The following is a 12,306-nucleotide window of genomic DNA, read 5'->3' on the forward strand; positions in this document are numbered from 1 at the left end:
ATAGCTGTGTGATCTTAGGGAAGTCACTAAACTTTTCTGTGCTTAAAATTCTTCATCTATAAAATGAAGGATGTGATTGATGATTTCTGAGGTTTGTTCTAGCTCTACCCACTTATACATTCTATTACTAATCACCCTGTGAGATGTCTCTTCTGTGTATTTCCCATTTTTCTGCATCCTATGATTCTATGAGAGGCACCATGGTAGAGCAGAGCGTGCAAACTGGGCCCATTTCTGACATACTGGCTATGTGACTCTGGGCAAGTCACTTCTCAGTGCTCTTAAAAACTCTCCAGTACTACTTAAATTGAACACAAGGTGCTGACCTATATTGGTAAGGAAAATTTTCTCATCTGAAAATTCTCTATATCAATGAAATTATAGGTCTAGTATTTATCCTTATAAATTATAACATACACATACACACATGTATACACACTTGTGGGTAGAGCTATATTTATCTTTCTATGTCTCTTTTAAATCTTTCCTTCCCAATGCCTCCAGGAGTATTGTGGTTTTCAAAATATACTACAATTAACTTATAGGATTCATTACCTTCTAATTCTGTTAAGTTTTTAGAAAGGAACTTCTTAATGAAAAGTTTATATAAATTGCTGAAACTCTAATCCATATTAGGCTCTAGTCTGAATAATTAAAGGCAGAAAGACAATGACATGTAAGTAAGTACTAGGGCCACAGTTACAATATCTGCCCACTGCCTCCATTTTCTGCCCTCAAGAATATCTCATGTATTATAGGGGGCTTGCTAGCCATTTATTTTCTAGTTAGGAAAGTAGGAGGGGCATTTTCCTGATAATTATTACATAGGGCTTCAGAATTTCTCACTCTCACTGTACTACAGCTCTCTGTAATTTTGATTAGAAAAAAAGATAATTCTCCATGTTGCCTTAAATCATTACAGAGTGCTGATATATCAGTGGACTAAAGGGGAAAAAAAGTGAGAATAGATCATTTACAAATGCACAATGAACACTTGGTTCTAAGTTTGGTCTTTATGTGTCTCTTGTTTTCCTTCTATATTTTTATTCCTCAGCTTTGAGTGTATGTGTATCCCCATATATAAATTATATATATATATATGTGTGTGTATATATGTAGTACATTTGCTATATATATATACATATATTGTTTACTTTTTACATGCATGTTCATTCCAGAGAGTCTAATTTATGACAATATGCTATTTCTAGAATAGAAAAAATCAGGGGAGTGATTAATTGTAGAATTGTTTATTTTAGACCTAGACAGTACCTTAGAAATCTTGTATATCTACCTTTTGATGCAGAAATACTTCTATATCTCCCTGACAGGTAGCAATCCAGCCATTGCTGGAACATTTCTGGTGAGTGATAGAAGAATAATCCTGAAGCAGCTTATTTCATTGTCCAACAGCTCTGTTAGGAATTTCCTCATGTTAAGCTAGAATGTGCTTCTCTAGAAATTCTACCCCAGTCGTCCTTGTGATGCCCTCTTGATCAACAGAAGTCTATCCTTTCTTCCTAAGGAACTTTAGATGCTCCAACCAAATCAGATTCCTTGCTTTTACCTGAATATCTTACATTTTTTTCCTTTTCCCTACCTTGTCTAGAGTAGGAATAGCCTTCCCTTACATTTCTGAATGATGCTATCCTTCCCATTCTTCAAAGCCCAGTTCCAATACCATTTTTTTAATGAAATCTTTCCTGACAATTTCTGCTTTCCACTCATCATGTTTTCATTTCCCCCTTCTCTAAACTGTCATAGGATTTTGTGTGTCTCTAATGACCTCATTTTTTTTTTCTATCTTGTTTATCTATACTCATCCCCTTTCTTCCCTATTAAACTGTAAGCTCTTTGAGGGCAGGGACCACATTTTATTTATCTTTGAACCTACTACAGTACATTATATACGTTTAATTGCAGATATTACAGATTTATCTAATTAACAAATTTTCTACATGACAATAGTCATTTTGTGTTCCCTTATTTTCTTTCTCCCTCCCCCAAAGCTCCTTTTTTCCAGATGAAATATCCCCAGTTGTTGCTTTAGCCATTTCAAATAGAATACCTTTCTCTCTTCTTAGGTGCCTTAGTTTGTCCCTTGTTGAGTTTACATTGCTGATATTAAATTAGGAGTAATAATTTCCTAATATAATTTCCCTGTTAAGCCATTCTGGATCCTTTCCTCCTTCATATCACCAAAATCTCAAGGGGTAATTTCAGTGGGAGCTCCCTTAGTGGCATCCACCTCAGCAGCATCCACTAGAGATATAAAATAATTTCCTCTTTTGGTATTTTTTCATGATGCCTGGGTTGATGTAAGATATTCAGAGATCTTTAAGTGACAGAAAGCATCTAGATTATGTCTTTGTTTTTTCTACTCTTAATACTATGTAGAGTCAGAAAGAGGACCTGATGATCTTATAATCATAGGTGTAGGTCTAGGAAAGATCTGAGGCCATTAATTTTACCCTCTTCATTTCAAGAGGAAAACATTGAAGGTCCAGGAGCTTTGATAACCTGCCCAAGACCTCATAGGTAATAGAGGTGTTAGACTCGGGATTTGAACCCAGATTCTCTAAGCTCAGAACCATTATACTCAGAACCACACTGCCTCCTTTTAACTAAAAACAGGACGTTTATTATGCTTATGTTTGTTATTACCCTAAATAAGCAGATCTCAATTGTTGTCATGAGTGAACCCATCCCTATAAGAATCTTTAAGAACACCTGGGATAAATGGAGTTTCAGACATCATGGAAAGCTAGAAGTATGAGGGGATGTCTAGTTGAAGATTGAGGGAAGTAGGCCAGAAAATAGATTCGAGTGAAATTAATTAGGAAATTAATTAATCCTTTCCTGCTGTGGAAAAGAAGACTGAGTATTTATGACAAAAGAAGAGGGAGAGTTTTTTGCCAAGTATAGAAACTATGCCAAAAGTGTAAGTTCAGAGTTTCAAATCAAATGTGAGCCTTTTGGCATTTTTGACATTCCTTATGCCAAGGAAATGAAATTTCTCATTTCCAATGGGGAAGAAAGTGATGGGATGCTAGATTCATCAAATACCAGGCGTGGATTTGATCATTTTCACATTGTGTGAAACTTTGGTAGGGATAGGAACAGGAGGCAGGAAGAAAAATAGAAATGGTTAAATGTGTTGTTTTTTAAACCTAATGACCCTTACACTTGATTTCAAAATGTGATTCACAAGTAAAAGATAGGGTAGGCATGGTTATATAGTAGTTTGAGTTCTGTGGGTTGCAGGTTTAATAATGAATTAATAGTGTGATATAGAAAGTTTAAAAAGACCCACTCTAATGGGGTCTTGGCTACATTAAAAGAAGGCCCAGCTTCCAAAAATAAAAGGGAACAAGGTCTACCCTGCTCAGACCACATTCAGAATAGCAGGTTCACTTTTGAGTACATATTTTAATAAGGATGTTGAAAAATAAGAGATTTCTGGAAAAACCCAACCAAGATGGTGAAAAGCCTCAAGTTTTTGCATATGAAGAGCATGTGGAAGAATTATAAATGTTTAGCCTGGAGAAGAGAAAACTAAGAGGAACATGATGATTACCTTCCAAAATATGCGAAGGGCTGTTTTGTAGAAGAAAAAATAATTTGTTTTGCTTGGTTCCAAAGGACAAACCTTGCAACACTGCATGGACATTGCAAAGAGGCAAGTTGAGGTGAAATCAAGAGCTCTAAAAGTGAAAAAGACTACTCTTGAAATGAGGTATATTCCCCCACATGGGAAGACTTCAAACAAAGGTTGGATTGCTGCTTCTTAGGTAGTAGTAGAAAGGATTTTCTAAAAGTGTCATTTGGATTGAAATTCTGAGAAAGATATTTGAAAGTGCCACATTAGGTAAGAACAACGTGGTTCACTTGATTTCTTTCAAAAAGATGGATGTTACATCCCAATCACTTCAACATATACATACTCTGCTTCCCCATATAGTGGAGCAAAAACAGCTGCTAAAATGACCACGTTTGACAGTATATATGATGCTTTGTTTTGATAATGTATTCTCTTAACCTCTCTAAAGAAGAAGTAAAGGTGCCTTTTTTCATCTCTAGATGATTTTTTTTTATTCTGCTTACTTTAATGCACCAATTTATACATATTTTCCCTTATTTTTCTGTATTCCCCAAATTCATCATTTCCTACAGGACAATTTGTACTTGATTCTTTCCTTTGCCAACTCATTTTTTACAGATGAGGAAACTGAGGCAAACAAGGTTAAGTGATTGTCTTGCTAGGGTCACACAGTTAAGAAGTGCCTGAGGCTGTATTTAAACCTAGGTTTTCCTGACTTTAGGCCTAGCATTCTGCCTAGTACACTACCTTGTTGTCCCTTTCACTTATAGTCATTTACCACAATATGTTCAACAATTCCCCAATTGATGGGCCTTCCCTTGTTTGTAGCCTACCAGGTCCCTCTCTCACTTTGGATCATGGAATAAACCAAAACTATCATCTACATCCTGAGAAAGTATCTTGGCAGCAAGATCACAGCTAATGAATGAATAATTCCATTCATTATATACATCAATAGGACTGCTTTCCTAAACATTAAACAAAACTGTTAGTCTTAAAATGTGCAGAAATCCCAATCAAGCAGATTCTGTGAATTCTGAAATAAGGAAACTAGGGTCTTAGCATATGCTAGGGAAAAAGGACATATGCCAAGGACCTTTGGCCAAGGATTCTGAACCATTTGTGGAAGAAATAGGCTCAACAACTGGCTAGAAGCCACTCAGTATAACTAGACTTCAAAGTGGAACACGTCAAAAACCTACAGCAGGAACTTAGATCATACAACCACATGGAAATGAGAGGGAGTCTTAAAAGTAAAAGCATTATTGAATTTTATAGTTATAAAGAGCCTCAAATATAAATAACAAGTCACATGACTAGGTGTTCAATGAAGAGTGCTGGATTTAGAATCTGGAAGACCTAAGGTTCTAATCCTGCCTTGGGACACTTATTAGCTGTGTGACCTTAAGCAAATCATTTCATGTTTTCAGCTTTGATTTTCTCATCTGTCAAAGAGGGATAATAAAAGCATCAACTTCCTGAAGATCATATGAAATAGCATATGCAAAGTACTTTTTGAATCTTAAAGCACTGATTAAATGCTAACTCACATTCCAGAGCATTTTAACATTTCCCAAGTACCTTCCTCACAACAAACCTATGAGGTTGTGGTCCGGCAACTAAATAGCACAATGGTTAGAGATCTGGGTTTGGAGTCAGAAAGACCTGAATTCAAGTCCAGCCTTGGACACTTACTAGCGTGTCTACTGGGCTGTTTGCCTCAATTTCTTCAACTGAAAAGGGAGAATAAGAGTGATATACACTTCCCAAGATTGTGGTGAAAATCAAATGAGATAAGGTTTCTAAGATGATTAGTATAATCCCTAGCATCTAGTAGGCATTTATAAATACTTATTTCTTTCCCTTCCTACTTGTAGTAAGTCTTTCAGGATTATTTGTCAAGCTCATTGGGAGCCACTGAATTCAAAAATTGTTTATGAAAATCAGATGAAATACTATTTGTAAAGTGCTTAGCACAATGCCTGGCACATAATAGGTGCTATATAAATGGCAGTGATGGTGATGATGGTGGTGGCAATGGGCAGGAGTTATTATCCCCAATTTACTATGGAAACTGAGTCTCAGAGAGGTTAAAGGGATTTCCTATGATCCCATGGCTAATGAGTGCAGCTATGAACTCAGGTCTCCCTTAACCCCATGTTCTAATTTCTTTCCATAATACCATCATTATTCTCCAAACAGAATTGGACTACAGATCATCATCCAGTCTAATATACATGAGGAAAGTGGAAGGATAAGGACTTTTTCATGTTATCCAACTAGTTAGTACAGAGCCCATCCTAGGGATCCCCTTTCCCCCATCCAGTAACCTTGAAAATTCATTTGCAAAGGTGAATTCTCCTCATCTAATGCTATTCCAAACAAAGGAAAAGACAGGCACCGAGGCAATTGGTATCAAATTGCATCTTCTGAAGCAAAATAAAGAATACTTGGCTGCTCAGAAGTGGAGGATCAAAGCATAAATATGTTTTGGTTTGTTTTTAGCAATCTCTGATTTTGAGGCCAAAAATAAGGATATGCCATTTTCCATAAATCATTTGATCAGCCAGTCACCAGAGACCTTGAGTGATGGTGCCAGGTCTAAAAAACATTTGACAAGGTCCCAAATGCTCTGACTTTGTCCTTCATTGTTCAACAGGCTGTGCTTTAAAGGCCTAATTTTTTCCAGGAGACTTAAAGCCTAAGTTTATCTAAGAAGAAATTCCAGTATCAATTCCCTTCATGACTGATGAATCTGCCTTATTCCCCAGAGAAGGAATAACATAAACAGGTATTCCCAGAATAAGAGGTAAGAAGTAATAAGTAAAAAGAAGTAAGAACATAACCTTTCAGTGTAATTGAAAATCTCATGTGCTCTTTACTCAAATGTTCTAGTACCCCTCTATTCTCCCTGTTAAATTTCACATTATACCCATTTTTCTTGTATTCAAAAAATTCCTTTTAACCAGGCACCCAGTTATCCAAATGATATTTTATTAATTTGACATAAGCAATTATCATGACAGCCTCATATGGGAGACAGAGAGGTTGCCTCCAGGTCAGTATTATTTGGATCCTCATACCACTTCTAACACATACTGGCTCTTTGACCTTAGGTAATAAGTCATGTAGCCTTGCAATGTTCTTCTTTATGTCAGTGAAAATGAAGGTCTAGTCAAAAACATTTTTTAAGAAAATAAACAAACCATTAACTTTAACAATTAAAAAAATTAACAAACCATCACTTATTTGCTGCCTGACTCTCTATTCAGTTTAGGAAACTAGGTAGCGCAGTGAATAGATCCCTGTGCCTGGAATCAGGAAGACCCGAATTCAAATCCTGTCTCAGATATTTACTAGTAGTGTGACCCTGGATAGTAATTCATTTCACCGCTATTGGCCTCAGTTTCTTCTATTGTAAAGTTGGGATAATAAGAGCACCTACCTTCTGAGTTTGCTGTGAAATCTTTGTAAAGTGATTAGTAGTACAATGCCTGGCCTATAGCAAGCACTTAATAAATCAATGCTTCTTCCCTTACCATTCTTTTCCTTTCTTTTCCTTTTCCTTCTTGCCTGTAGTTGACTCTCCTGGATTATTTGTGGAAGTGAATTGGAAGCCATTGAATTCAGAAGACTGTTACTCAATTCTATACCTCTGTGGGATTGCCATCCTAGGAAATATTTAGGAGTACCTAAAGGAAAGTGGGAGGAAGACAGGTCATTATGGATTCTCCTACTGCAGACAAATTTGCATATCTCAGATTTATTTCATGACCTGAGAAGATCTGATTGACCATGGGTGGGGGATGGGGTAGAGACTCTTAATACTGAGATGCAATTATGTTGTTTTCTGCCTTTATTTTTGAACTGCATTCTTGTTTCTAAGTGCCAAAGGTAATGAATAAGTACTCACCTTTGTAGAGTGCCTTTGGTAGTCCTTAAACTCCTTTCTTCACAACTCTTGTGAGGTCAGTAATCCAAGTATTGTTATTGTTTTTGTTATTTCCATTTTACGGAGAATTAAGTGACTTCTCCATAGTCACTTAGAGGATCTCCTGGCTCCATCCCAGCTCTCTGTGCACCATAACACGCTGCCTTTTTATTTAAATGTATGCATCTATAATTATGAATTCTTCTCCCTCTTTCTCACTTCTATATCCAATCTATTGCCAAGGCCAGTCAATTTTACCTTCAAAACATTTTGTGTTTATGTTATCTTCTCTTCTTTTGATACTCCCTCTACCTACTGGTATAAGCCCTCTTCACCACAGGTCTTTACTATTGCCATAGAATGTTTTTTGATTTCCCTTTTTACATCTCTTCTTCTCCTGACCATTTTCCACTAAGTTATCAAAGTAATCTTCCTAAAACATGTATCTGATCATGTTACCCCACCTTATTCAATAAGCTTTAGTGGCTCCCTATTTGACCCCAGTGGCTCAAAAATAAAATTCTCTGGCATTCAAGCTCTTTGCAAGCTGTCCCCTTCTTACTTCCACTGACTCTGGCCTCCAGGCTTTTCCTGGAAGAAGCCACTCTATCCTATAAATATTTTTACTAGGCTGACCTTCATACCTAAAACATTTTCCCTCACCATGCTGGATCCTCTGGCTTCTTTCTATAAGAAACCCTTCCTGATTCCCCCTTAAACTAGTTGTCTTCCTACTGTTGATTTCAAATTTATCCTATATGTCTAGTTTGTAAATAGTAGTAAGAGACCTGTTATGCTAAGTATCTTGAGAGCAAAAACCACTTTTTTAAAAATAGCATTTTTTTTCTAATTATGTACAGAGATAATTTTTTAACATTCATTTGAAAATTTTGAGTTCCAATTTTTTTCCTCCTTCTGTCACTTCCCCACTGTCTAAGAGAGTGAGCAATTTGATATAGGTTTTACATATATATATATATATATATATATATATAGTATATAGTAGTACAATGCCTGGCCTATAGCAAACACTTATAGTCTCATAAATGTGATGCAGTTATCTATATGTTTTAGAAATGATGCTTTCATCAGAAACATTTACTGTAAAAATTGTTTCCTAGCTTCCTTCCTTCTAATCTTGTTTGCATTGGTTTTTGTAAAAACTTTTAATTTTATATAATCAAAATTATCCACTTTCCATTTTGTAATGCTTTCTATCTCTTATTTGGTCATAAGTGAATATGTGAAAAATATTTTATATTTGTATTCATATAATTCCTGGGTTTGTCTTGGCAGGTAGACATCCAAGTATTTTATATTGTCTATAGTTACTTTAAGTGGAATTTTTCTCTTGCTGCTGGGATTTGTTAGTTATATGTAGAAATGCTGATAATTTATGTGGGTTTATTTAACATCTTACAATTTTACTAAAGTTGTTCATTATTTCCACTAACTTTCTTAGTTGGCTGTCTAGATTCTCTAAGCATACCATCATCATCATCTGCTAAGAGTGATAGTTTTGTTTCTTTATTGCTTATTATAACTCCTTCAATTTCCTTTACTTCTTTTATCCCCATAACCAACATTTCTAATACAATATTGAATAATTTTGTAATGGGCATCCTTGCTTCACCCTTGATCTTATTGGGAAGACTTCTAGCTTATACCCATAACAGAAAATGCTTGCTGATAGATGCTATTTATCATTATAAGGAAAACACCATTTATTTCTTTGCTGTCTAGTGTTGTATTTTTTTTCGTCCTTTTTTTGGGGGGGTTGGGGAGGAAGAGGCAGAGTTAGGTTAGATTATCTGCTCATGTCACACAGCTAGCATTAAGTGTCTCAAACCAGATTCTATCCACTGTGCCATTTAACTGCCCCAAAATATCATCCAGACTATGAATTGTGATTGGCCAGTTTTTTTTTTGTTTGTTTGTTTGTTTGTTTTGTTTTGTTTTTGGTGAAGCAGTTGGGACTTGCCCATGATCACACAGATAGATAAGTGTCTGAGACCAAATTTGAACTCAGATTCTCCTGCCTTCAGGGCCAATACTCTATCCACTGCACCATTTCTAATGTTTTTAGTAGGAATGGTGCTGTTATTTTGTCAAGGGTCTTTTCTGCATCTATTGATTTCTCTTGGTTTTATTATTGATATGGTCAGTCATGCTGATGGTTTTCCTAATACTGAACAAACCTGAGCAGGGATTGTCTTTTGCCTTTTTTTGTATCCTCAGAGCTGAGTGCAGTGCCTAACACAAAGAAGGCACTTAATAAATGCTTATAGACTGGCTGACTCTGGTCCTAGTTCTATAGAACCCAGTTCAACTCAACAAACGTTTATTAATGGCTTACTGTGTACAAGTAGAGTGTTAACTTTGTAATCACAAAATCAAGGTTCAGATCATAGCTCTGCCAATATTAATTTGTGATCTTGGGCAATCATTTCACCTGTCTTGTCTTCAGTTTATATGTAAGATGAGGAAATTGAATTAGATAACTGTTAAAGTGAAAAATTTTAGATTAAAGTCTAAATCTCTACTATGCCAGAGATACCTTCATCCACAGACCTAGGTGTGCACTTCCCAACCATGTTCTTCTTTATCTTTATTTAACATCCCCAGGAGAGTGAGAGGAAAAGAAAATCCACTGATATTTTATTTACTGATGCTGGGAAAACTTAGACTGGAAAAGTTATATCCAATAGTTAAGGATTCTGAGTGAACCTGAACCTTTTGACATGCAGTCTAATGCTTTTTCATCTGATTGTGCTATTGTAGTGTGTGTAGGATTGTACAGCAGGCTTAAAGTCACAGGATCCCAGAGTTGGAAGAATCTAGTGAAATGACTTGTTGGAAGTCACATGATAATAAGTGGGTGAAGCTGAATTTTGAACCCAGATCCCATGATTCCAAATCTGTAATCCTTTACACTATATCATGATTTTGCTGCTTCCCATTTCCTAATAACTAAACCCTGTCCAGAATCTATTCCAAAGGACTCTGGCTCTCTCTGCCACTTTGGATTTGAAAAAAAATCAAATGCAAGGTTCATCAGTATAGGGAACTCTGTAACTCACTGTCAGTATAGATCACTACTATCTCTAACCTTAGAAGGTTACTGGGGACACTGAAAAGTTAGATAACTTGCCTAAGATCACATAGGCAGGATGTGTCAGAGGTGAGATTTAACCCAGGTCTTCCTCAGAGACCAGCTTTCTACTAACTATGCTATGATGCTCTTGTTACTCACACACAGTGGATAATCAGGTCAGATCCATGTGCTCTGCCCAGAGCTGAACTTATTTCCTACCTCAAGTCTTTCCCCACTCCATTCCTCATATCTGGGAACATGTGCTTAATACAAAAAAGATTCTGGGATGATGCAGCAAGAGCAATCTTTTGGTCCCCAAGATAGCAGTAGGGGGAAGTTAATGGGTACCAAAGAAAATTGGCACAATTACCTGAAAAAGCAGTCTACTTGATAGAGCTTAAAAGGATGGATTTCACCTTCTGGTATTCTTTTTCTATTGTTTTTCTGTGTGTGACAACTTTGCAAAGGTTCTCTTTTGAACTTCTCATAGGAAGGAAGAGAATCTCTTCCTCTAGCAGTTATGGTAACTTCTTATACTACTACTTGAGCATTGTCCTTGGCCTTGGACCCCTGACTACCTCTTCTCCTTTAAATTTCTTTCTCTAAACATAGGTGGTCCTGAGGTAGTTGTTTCCAGTCTTGACAGCAACCTAGTTTTTTTTTTTTTTTTCTCCCCAGGAAGTTGTGAGCTCCTGAGTTCCTCAAGCAGAGTTGACTGACAGTAGCAAGACTTTCTCCATCTCAGAGAAGGTGACCAATGACAGGAATATGAAGCTAAGCCATAACCTGGCTTAGCAGAAGGCATAGACCCTGAAGGTATTATTCAAATAGTGAAGAGTTGAAGTTAAGGAAAAATGGGTGTTCATTAGTCTCATAAAATGTTTCATTCCAGGAAAAGATAATGACAAATGTTGGAGGGGATGTAGGAAAACTGGGACACTAATACAATGTTGGTAGAACTGTGAACAGATCCAACCATTCTGGAGAGCAATTTGGAACTGTGCTCAAAAAGTTATTATACTGTACATATCCTTTGACCCAGCAGTGTTTCTACTAGGCTCATATCCCAAAGAGATCTTAAAGGAGGGAAAGGGACCCACATGTGCAAAAATATTTGTGGCAGCCCTCTTTGTAGTGGCTAGAGACTGGAAACTAAGTGGATGCTCATCAATTGGAGAATGGTTGAATAAGTTATGGTTTATTAATGTTAGAGAATATTATTGTTCTGTAAGAAATAACCAACAGGATGATTTCAGAGAGGCCTAGAGAGACTTACATGAACTGATGCTGAGTGAAATGAGCAGAACCAGGAGATCATTATACACTTCAGCAACAATACTATATTATGATCAATTCTGATGGCCGTGGCTCCCTTCAACAATGAGATGATTCGAACCAATTCCAATTGTTCAGTGATGAAGAGAGCCATCTATACCCTGAGAGGACTGTGGAAACTAAGTGTGGACCACAACATAGCATCTTCACTTTTTCTGTTGATGTTTCCTTGCATTTTGTTTTCTTTCTCAGGTGTTTTTATTTATTTATTTTTTTTTTGCTTTCTTTAACCAATTTTTCTTGTGCAGCAAGATAACTGTATGTATATATAGATACTGGCTTTAACACTTATTTTAACATATTTAACATATATTAGACTACCTGCCATCTAGGGGAGAGGGTGGA

The 12,306-nt window shown here is 36.4% G+C and overlaps 2 protein-coding genes across 5 annotated transcripts in view; one reads left to right on the top strand and one right to left on the bottom strand.

The window, feature by feature from the left end:
• The window catches only part of BRD3 (bromodomain containing 3), an 87,275-nt gene that overhangs the window by 62,194 nt on the left and 12,775 nt on the right, over positions 1-12,306 (bottom strand). The window contains exon 2 of the mRNA XM_031949443.1: positions 7,141-7,293. The gene's annotated coding sequence lies outside the window, so the exon portion shown is untranslated. The remainder of the gene's footprint in view (positions 1-7,140; positions 7,294-12,306) is intronic.
• The window catches only part of WDR5 (WD repeat domain 5), a 90,120-nt gene that overhangs the window by 7,219 nt on the left and 70,595 nt on the right, over positions 1-12,306 (top strand). For all 4 annotated transcript variants that reach the window (XM_031949448.1, XM_031949452.1, XM_031949453.1 and 1 more), the window contains exon 2: positions 11,305-11,442. The gene's annotated coding sequence lies outside the window, so the exon portion shown is untranslated. The remainder of the gene's footprint in view (positions 1-11,304; positions 11,443-12,306) is intronic.

This window comes from Sarcophilus harrisii, chromosome 2, assembly GCF_902635505.1.
Source record: "Sarcophilus harrisii chromosome 2, mSarHar1.11, whole genome shotgun sequence".
In the NCBI taxonomy this organism is placed as follows: Eukaryota; Metazoa; Chordata; class Mammalia; order Dasyuromorphia; family Dasyuridae; genus Sarcophilus; species Sarcophilus harrisii.